The following is an 11,042-nucleotide window of genomic DNA, read 5'->3' as shown; positions in this document are numbered from 1 at the left end:
TATTTGCTGGATATACTTACCTTACTGGTAGTAATATTTCTAAGAGGATCAGAAATAATCAATCTATTCGCCTCTTGTCTTATTGACTTTGGAAAAAATTTGGGAAAAGGAAAAGCTCATGAAAATTTGGTATAAAAGCCATGGGGCTATGATCAGTAGAAGGGCAAGAAAACAAAGGTCACTTTTTTTTTTTTTTTTATCAAAAGGCTTCGATAAAATCGAATATAAAATTTTATGGGAACTTAATAGAAGAGGTGTGGAGAGAAAAAATTTTTAACTACCTTCTTCTAGAGCCAATTTCGAGTCAGATCCTATAGTGACAGATCTAAAAAGAGTAAAACCAGGTCTAGAATCACAACTATTAGGGATTGAGGAGCAGATAAGTCTCTATCAATCTAGAATTAGGCAGTGTGAGTGGCAGTTAGAACAACTTCACATAACTTTAGGATTATAATCAGACGACCAAGATCTCACTAATCTTCAAAGATGACTGAAAATAAGTCCATTACAGATAAAATTAGAGAAATAATGCAAAGTTATGAAGATAGAATAATTGATTTAGAAACTCTTAATAGAAAAGAACATTCGTCTCAGGAAGTCAGAAGCAGTATATCAGGAAGATATACAGCTAGAGACTATGAGGAAACACAAGAACAGGAAGTTCAGAGTGCCCTCAGAGATATAGATGAAACTAAAGTCCTATAAGATATAATAGAGGATATCTAGAAAGCTCAGGATGAGTTGGATAAGCTTTTACATAGAGAAAAATGGACAGATAATGAAGTCTCAGAGATTAAAAAAAGAATCAATAATAGGTTAAATGAGGTAGAAGATCTCAAAGCTAAGAAATTAGCCAAAAAATTCTTGCAAAAACCAGTAAGGATCTGCAAGAGGTGGACCTGCAGGAGCAGGACCATCAGGTTAGAGAGAAACAATACAAGTTAGTTTTCCAGAAGTTTCATCTTGGGATGCCAAGTTAGTATGGCAACCTCTAAGAATGGAACCAAACCCAGGGGAGCGAAAAAAGTTATTTTTCAAGGAAATGCTCTAAACCATGGAAAAATAATAGGAGTCTGTTTTGAATTATCCAGGAAGAATTTAGGAAGAATTTAGACCAAAGAAAAGTGTTCCGGAAGGAGTACCCTAGAATGGAACAATTCTCAAGCTTAATTGCGAGAAAGATTCCGCAGTTGCAATTGATGATTGGGCTATGGATATCAGATATCATATCCTTAGTCAAGGAATTGAAAATTGGTCAGTGGAGCAAGCATATAAATTTGTAGTAGCCACATTAAGAGGAAATGCTGGAGATTTTGGGGAAATACTTCAAAGAAACTCATATGTGAGTACCGTTATTTTGAATACCATCAAAACTCCAGATGAAGTAATAGCTATTATAGAATATTTCCACAAATAGGAGTTTGTAGGATATTCACTAGTTGATAAAGGTGACAAGCTGGTTGAAAAGGCCAGAATGGCTCTCACAAAGATCCAAATTTGTGATATGTGTTACTTCAAAGAATAATTTTGTGAATTCCAATATTGGTACTATAAGCTCGGTCTGCAAGATCAAGCATACACTAAGGAAGTATTTATAAACAAATTATCAGGTAATTGGCCAGAAGTGGTAAAGCAAGTTGTTAAGCAAAGACTTGAGAGAGATACAGAAGTATCAGATACTTTTGGAGTCAGAGTTGAAATGGTAAGACAAATGATAAGATTCTATTGTATGCAGCGACATATGTTTCATGATGTATGAAACATGCCTTATATGAATCCTGACTGTTGCCTTAAGACGAGTGGGGTAGCAGGGAGATATGGTTGTAACTAGAGGTCAACTAGACACTTAGAAAGAGAAGAAACTAGTTGTGCAGGAGGTGTTTGCGATAAAAAGATTAAATCATCCAAATACAAAGGAAAAGTTTGAAAAAAATTTGGAAAAAGGAAAAGCTCTAAAAAAGGGCAGAAAAATCTAGAAAAAAGATATCTTAGACCTTGTTTCAAAATATTTATTTCTTTTAGCTCCTAAGGGTTTATTTGAACTATACTTCTTAGATTTGAAAATCATTTCAGAATAATTGTCAATTTTTCTTTCTAAGCAGATGATTTTCAAGACCTTCTTAATCTTTTTCTTCTCAAGGATAGCATGATATTCCTTTAATTTTTCTAATTGTTGAGCTATCCTTTCATTTTCATTTTTCAAAGATACCTTCTTCTTGTTTATCCTCACTAGAAACTTATTCATTTTCAATAAAGCATTTTCCAGTTTTTTGCACGAAGACATGCTTTCGTTTATCAATTTAGCACATGATTCATCAAAAGAATTAACACAATAATTTTCACATGAATCATTGCATGCAACAACAACAGTATTTTCATAAAGAATACCAGATGATTCATCATACAATATATTGCAATATTTTTCACAAGAGTCATCACGTGCATTAATAACAAGATTATCACAATATTCAATAGATGATTCAGCACATATAGCAACACAACATTTAACACATGAATCCTCAAACGAGTTAGAGTGAGAATCATATACCTCATTTTCTATTGATGCACTATCCCTATCACTTACCACTCCCTGATCATCTGAACATGACATCTCTAGAGTGATGGTTTCCTTTTCCTGGGTCTCTCCATATCTCTTTTCCAGCTCAACCCACATCTCCTTCGCATTACATGCCATAATTTCAAGCAAAATATTAGAGTCTAAAGCACAATATAGCATGTCCAAGGCATGTGAATTTGCATGTAACAAATTAATATCGTTTTCTACTGGCATACAAATTCCTTTATCGATCACCTGCCAAACCCTCTAATTCCTAGATTTTATAAAAATGCTCATTCTAATTTTCTAGACGATGTAATCAACACTACAAAATAATGGAGGACTGGAAGGTGATCGTCCCTCTCCGAATGGGGATACACCAATTTGAGCCATTATGATTTTTTACAAAAGTTGTTAAGCCTACTGCAATGAGGCTCTGATACCAATTATTAGCTTTGATGTATTCTCAAGAGGGGGGGTGAATTGAAATTTTAAAATTTATCTCCTAGGTTAAATGAGATAGCCATATAATACAAGCTACGGTCTTTCTAATCATTCACTAATTGCACAGATAATGATATACAGAAATTAAATCATGCGCAACATTCACAATATAACATACACGTGCGGTAAATATTGTAATAACTTGAAAAAAAATATTAAAAAAATTAATTAATTAAAAAATTAAAAGTAAGAGTAATTATTGATTAGTTAATTAATTAAATATTATTAAATTAATTAATTAAATAAACAAATAAAAGGAATAAAAAACTAAATTAAATTAAAATTATTTATCATAAATCAATTAATTAATTAAGTATTGTTAAATTTAATTTATTGATAAAATAACATGATATATATATACATACATACATACATACATACATACATACATATATATATATATATATATATATATATATATATAAGTATATGATATCTTCTTAAAGTAAGTAAAGGAAAAAGAAAAAAAAAAGAAAAGAAAGAAAGGGATAAAGAAGCTTACCTGAAGCTTTTGCAATTGCAGAGAGAGCTTCTGCGCTCTCTCTCGTCGTGTTCTCCATCCCCGTCTCTCTCTCTCCCCTAATTTCTCGACAGATATTTGACCGATCGAGAAATGGAAGGTGTCATTGGATTCCTAACTCCGCCACTGACATTTCTATTGGAACGGATTTGTCGTGGGAGCGGCGTAAGCACCATTCCTGGGTTAAGACAACTTTCCCCTAATTTCTTAATTTCTCGTTAAATCTGCTGTTAAATCGACGATCAGGCACCACCACAGGGTTTTAGTCGTGATCGTCGTCATTTTGACATAAGTAAATTTCCAATTGGTATTTTCTAGGCTCCACTCCAAAGCGAGAGTGAGATTTGAAAAATTTGGCAAATTGATTATAATTGAGGGTATAACTGTTTATTTGGTGTTTAAGAGTTTAGGAAATATTGAAATAATATTTTATTTAGGGTTAATTTAATGGAAATTGTATTTTTAGTAATTAAATGCTAAATTTGGGTTGACTTATTTTATAGGAATATGTATGAATTTTTCTATTAAATTGTGTGGTATAAGATTATGTGCAAATATATGTTAAATGTATGAGGTGCAGACTAAGTAAGTAAAGTATTAAGAATAAAATATGTTATGGATTATGTTGCTTGTGTATGCTAAATGCAACCATGTAAATGTAAGATAGCTGAAAGATAGTCATGTTAGCAGATCTAGTACACTTCTGTGTAAACTAACTGATGACAGCTAAAAGGGGCTATAGACTAACTGATGATAGCTAAAGACCAGCTGTAGTACGAAGGAAAGAAATGAAAATGCAATGAAATGACAATAAAATGACTATGGTATGAAATGACAAATGTGAACGATGAAATGTTAAAGATTACGTAAAGTGAAATGCAAGGTAATGTTTAAGTTATGAACATGAACAGATGTGTATGATTGAATAATGACAAAAAAAATAAAGTATTATGATATTAGAAGTACCTATGTACGTAGAACATGACGTGATTGGGCGAGGTGTACTCTTCACCTAAGGGCTTGCTGAGTAAGGCGAGTGCACTAGTAACTTTAGATATGATAGTAGTTGCATAACGTACTAGAGTAGAGGGAACCTACTTGTATGGGAGGGTAGATTTCCCTATCCTAGGGCCTTCGTTGGTAAACTTTTGTTTGAACTATGTGAGTACGAGGTTAATTTAATACTTGAGGGCTTACTGAGTAAGGTGAGTGCCCTGGTATGCTTCAATTGTGTCATTCGGGTTACCAAATGTATTAGAGTAGAGGGGTGCTACTTGCATGGGTGGGTAATCACCCCTATCCTTGGGTAATCTCGTGGGTTAAATCTTTTGCATGTGATTGATTAGGTTCAGAAAATAATTTTAGAAATTATGTTAACGATTTTCAAATGTTAAATAATATGTTGTTATATAAACTCATGTTAGTCACACACTGTTTTAATATATTGTTTTTCCCTTACTGAGATGTGTCTCACCCGAATATGAATTCATCTTTTTCAGGACCTCTCCGAAATTGAGCTTAGAGAGCTCGAGGTTTTGTAGCATTTTTGGGAATAGAAAGAGAAAAGGGTATATTTTTATGTTAATTTTTAGATGTATAAATTTATGTTTTTTTGTTCTATGTTTTGAGTTTTCTGAGATAGGAATGATTGAAAATACTAGATGTTTTAGGGAGATATGTGTATATATGAGAATACAGGTGGATGCATGGTTTATTATGATATGTAGATAAATTTAGAAAGCTTTGGTATTATATTTGTTGGAAGATTATAATTATATTTTCCGCTGCGTACATGATATTAGTGTGTAGATTATCAGGTAAATGAATGGATTAGTAGTACTTCGGGCCCATGCAGGGGGTCGGGGCGTTACAAATATAAAGTGTGAAAATATAAATAAACACACGATATGTTATTGGGGTTCGGCTAATACTGCCTACGTCCCTGCCTCTAGCTCGTAAGCCTGAAGCGTCCCTGCCTCTAGCTCGTAAGCCTGAAGATTCCACTAAAACTCACTTAACGGGTGGAGCGGCATTGGTTACAAGCAGGTCATTTCACGGGGTTGACCTCAATCTATACCTTATCAGGATGGTGCACCTAGCTTTCCTAACCGGGTCTAAGCCAATCCGAGACTATTCAATAGAGTTAGTCTCCCTCTTCAAGCCCGTGCCTGGAATACAACAGATATGAAAATTTTTGTATAAACAAACGCTTCTTACACAAGCTGATATGTACCGATTTAGCACAATCACTAATCAATGCACCTCAAGAATGTATGAACTATAAGCTCGGTGCTCTACGTGTGCAATCAACACTCAAAGTTAAGACATAAACAATCAAACACAAGAGTGTTCTAACAAGCTAACCTTTGAAAGTAAAGTATATCAAATCTCAATATCATATTAGTGTTTCAAAAATGCTAGAAATAATATTCAAACAAACTCAAAAATATTTTCTCAAATGTATCTAGCACAAGAATTGTTTGAAATCTAGTTTTGTAAAATATTTTTGCACACAAAAGTATAAGCTCAAATGAGTATTGCAATGATAATGCAAACTCACTTAACTATATGATTTTTCCCAACCAAAGATTTATCAAATGAAATAAGGGGAAAAATCTAGCTCAACCCTCAATATGAAAATCAAATGTATAATATACAAGTGAGAGTTTCTAGCACAATATAACAAACAATAAACACTCATAAGACTATATTTCTCAAAGGAATGGAAGTATTACGAGTGTATGGGGTTGGAATGAACAAATAGGATTTAGGAAATTTGAGAGAGTTTTTGGCTAATCTTATTTGCTAATCACCACTAATTTTTGCAAATGAGTCCCTATATATAGAGAATGGGTAAATTATGACCGTTGGGGACATATAGGGTATTATTAGATTTGTTTTAAAACCAATTAAGAAAATTAACCCAATTTACTTAATTTTAACTCCGATAAAAAATAATTTAACCCACGAGATTCGGGTGCTTGTTTTTAAAGGTTTGGGTGCCCAAAGTCAAGCGGTTGGCTGAACAAAAGTCAAAAGCATTCTGTTCAAGGTTCGAGTGCTCGAAACTAAGTTTGGTTAACCGAACGGTCCACTTCGGTAGCCCAAGGCTTTTTTGAACGCGAACGTTTGGGCTCCTGAGTTGGTGAAAAGCACTCTGACATGGGTTCGGTTGCTCGAAGGCGATACGTTCATTACAAGTTTGGTCTCCGGAAACCTGGTCAATCGGTTGACTACTTAGCGGTTTGGGTGCCCGAGGTGTTTTGAACACCAAGGGTTCGGTCGCCCGACCACTCAGTGTTTTTCATTTTAAGTCCAATTTTGCCTTATTTAATTTCCCAGATATGATAAGTGATGTTGGGGACTATGCTAAGTGTTGTGCAAGGACTTAGGGGTCGATCTAAGGTCATTTTGCTTGCTGAAAAAATCCGGCGTCGATCGACCGTGTGATCCCTAAGGTCAAACTACGATCTTGAATTTTAGTTGCTACTGTTATGCATTAATTATTACAGACCGTTCCTATATTACTATCTCAGACCCAAATTACACAAAATATAAATTACAATGAGTCTTCAAGGTCTTTAGTCTTCAAGTCTTCTCATGTGCGAGCATATGCTCTAATAATATAAACCTGCACACAAACTTGACATACATTAAATATCAAGGTATTTGTTATGATCAAAACGGGATGTGACCAATAGGGTCAACACTGTGGAACTGAGGTATTACTAACAACATAACATGCTTAATTGTGAAATTTGGTGCATCATTTTGGAAAGCAATACACAATGGTGTAGTGGTGCATGTAGGCTGCAAAAAGTCTTTCAAAATGCAGGTTGCAGGTGGAGGTGCAGCCATAGTTTTCTCAAAATTTTCTTCAAAAAAATCACTCAATTCAATTTTAGTGTCTTCACTTACAATAGAAATAGGAAACTGACTACTTGTATTAGGTGACAGTTTGTATAGCTTATGTGAAATGTCTCTAATATAAGACATCAAACATCAATCCAAACAGCAGACAGTCACCAGCATAGCAACAGACAAGCATGATCAAAATTTTTTTTTTTGTTTTTTTTTTTTGTTGTTTTGAAAATATTATATTTTTTGTATTTTTAAATTATGAGAAAAATCAAAATAAATGGAGAAAACTAGTTTGAAACTAACTTTGGCACTCGCCGGTAACAACGCTAAAAACTTGACTCACTTCTAAAAATGAGTAGCGCAAAAGTATAGGAGTTACGTAGTGTAATAATTAGTCAAAAAAAGGCCAGATCGTCTCCTCAAAGAATGCATATTAGTTTTAAACTAGCACAAAATAGGGAAAAAAAAAAAAAATTAAGAAAACAATTTCACTCAGCATGGTTTAGATCGATTTCTTTAGGATTTTGAAATATTTATGACGGAATTGAAACAAGCGAAATCTAAACTATGAACCTAACACGCACAAAATCAACCGACAACTCACTAAATAAACATTCAAATAAAAAATCAAAGCAAAAACCTCAATTAACTTAAACACATATTTAATTTCAACGCACTAATTAACACACTAATAACAAACTAATCATTCAGTTTCAACACTAACTTTAAATGAAAACAACTAAACTCTCAATAAAAATAATTCTAGCAAAATTACTAAACTTAAATAAGCATTAAAGTAACGTTAAAGTGAAGAATTACAATAAAATAAACAAACACATTAATTATCTTAAACCTAAAAAAAAATCTCAACTCTAACATTAACCTTAAGTGAAAGCATATTAATCTCAACAATGAAATTAACTCAACTAAACACTTCGCACACTAATTAACTTAAACAAAACCCTTATCTCAACATCAACCTCATATGAAGACAATAACGCAATCAATAAACCCCCAGGGTGTGGTTCAGGTGGTAGTGCGGGTTGCGAGAGTGCCTTTCACGAGGTCAGGTGTTCAAACCCTCTCGGACTCGCTTTCGCCCTTGGACTCCTGAATTTACCCTCCCTTTGGAGTTGTGGGGTCAACTTCAAGGGGCGCAGGATTAGTCATGTAGACCGTAAAACGGATGCGTGGATACCCGGTGCGTATTCCAAAAAAAAAAAAAAATGCAATCAATAATGTGAATAGAAATTAAAATCAACCTAATAATAAATTCGAATAAAAATAAACTCAATATTTTAACTACTTAAAGAGAAAACAACATACTAAAACACAATAATAATTAAGAGCTTCAAATAAACTGAAATTAAAAATAAATATAACCCAACAAGATAATGAAGATGAAATTAAAGTAAATTAATAAACAACAAATTCCAACAAATTATTTTAAAATAATATTAAACTAAAATAATACAGCAAGTCTCAACTAGAAAGTTAAAATGACATTGAATTAAAATAATACAAGTAAATAACAATAAAGAGGAGAGAGAGAGAGAGAGAGAGAGAGAGAGAGAGAGAGAGAGAGAATGAGAGTGGGTGAGAGAGAGGAGAGGAAAAGAGAGATGACGAGAAATGGAGATGGAGATTCGCTGGCCGTGAGGAGCAGAGGCTCGGGTCTCCAGGTACAAGCAAGCCAAAAGCCCCATACCGACTCTCCAGCAAACCCTCGCCCTAATCTTTAAACCCTACACTCCTTGGCATTCCTAGTTTTTTATTTTTACATCAATGCCCTCATTCTTTTTCTTTCCCTCCACTTTTTGCTTTGTTTTGAACCGGCCTGCCCTTGCTTTTCTGTCCAACCCAGCGCCTACTGCCCTCTATTTTTTCTTTTATTTTTTCTTTTACGTTTCTGGTTTCAACACAAGTCCTTGTTCTTTGCTTCAAGTTGATTCTCAACTCACACACACACGGCCCAGCAAGGCCACTCACGCACGCATGGGCTCAGGAAGCCCACTCCATCACATGCACGCCCTTCATGTCAGGCCCATACACTCACCTCTCCTCCGTGTGGTCACATCAGTATTCATGGGCTGGCCTTATATTTTTAAGCCCTTCCTTTGCAGTGTATTTGGTTGCCTCACGCCCATCATTCGGCCATCAAGCATGACGCGGACACGTGTTCGTTCACACGGTCACGTACATTTAATTTTAAATTTAATTTTTAGAGTCTTTCCATGAAGCTCGCGTCTTTATTAAGCCCCACACACGCCCATGATTCTTCACTCGATGCTCGGTTTCCTTCATTTTTATCTCGACTTTAGTTTCCAAAAATTATCCTATAATAATAAAACATGAATATACGTAAATTCATGGTAAAATAGGATAATTATCTAAAAATTATCAAACGAGCTCATTGATTAAAATATTGAACGTAATCGAGTATTTAATCAAAATTATAATCTTTAATGCATGAATTAAATGTCTAATTACACATCTTTGACTCGTAATCATTGATCAACTAATTCATTAGGGTAAGGAGTCACTCTTTTTACCCTTCTTCATTAAGGTCAATTTTTTAATAAATTTTAATAAAAAGGGTAAATTTATTTGATGAATTTTCAAACAAGCATGCATAAATATAAGTGTGAAGCAATGTGGTTATAATGATGTTGCAATGTTGGATAACAATTTTTTGAAATACGAATGAACTCACAACTTTTACCTCGTAGCTATTAATGTTCAAAATAAAGAAAAAGAATTATATTTAATGAAATGAAAATTTGAAAAATAGTGAAAGACAAGATTTTTTTTTTTGAAAAAGGATTGAGAACAGTAAGTCTATAAAGAGTCTACTCGAAAAAGGAAAGAAAAATAAAAAGGAAACAATGTCTCCATGTATGCATTATTGGAGTGAATGAATGATTAATTAGAAGTCAAAAAGAAAACAAAAAACAAAATAGCCTGCAAAATGTCTCTATCACATTTGAATCCATTCCTTTATTATTATTATCTTCGGAGAGAGAGAGAGAGAGAGAGAGAGAGAGAGAGAGAGAGAGAGAGAGAGGTATTGTTTGGGTACAATAAAGCCAAATTGGGTAGACAGGATATACATTCACGCAAAAAAAAAGATTGGTAATATCAAGAAAAATGCAGTACAATGCATGATTTGATATGATATGATATAGCCCTCCACCATTCTTCAAGTCCCCAAGGAGCACCTTGCACACACCTTTTTCTTTTTTTCTTATATATATATGATTATATGTTTTCAAAATATTAAATGACACCAACTCGAGCATGAACAATATTGAATGGGTCTCATTTGTTTCATTTACTTAGGAGTGGCAAAAATAGACAAGCAGGTCGAGTTTGAATGGGTCATAAGTGGGGAGGTGAATGGAAAAATGGTTTTATTATCAAATTGGTTTTAGGATTGAGACAAAGTAAAGTTAGGGTTTTTAACTTCGTTAAAAAAAAGTAAGCATTTTCTGTATAATCCCAAAAAAGTTTTGTATTACGGATTTTAAATAAATAGGAAAATTTTAATTTACAAAATTATAAAATTTTTAATTATAAAATTTAACCTGTGTTTATTTATTT

This window comes from Malania oleifera, chromosome 3, assembly GCF_029873635.1.
Source record: "Malania oleifera isolate guangnan ecotype guangnan chromosome 3, ASM2987363v1, whole genome shotgun sequence".
Lineage (NCBI taxonomy): Eukaryota > Viridiplantae > Streptophyta > Magnoliopsida > Santalales > Ximeniaceae > Malania > Malania oleifera.
This window is presented reverse-complemented; position numbering follows the sequence as displayed.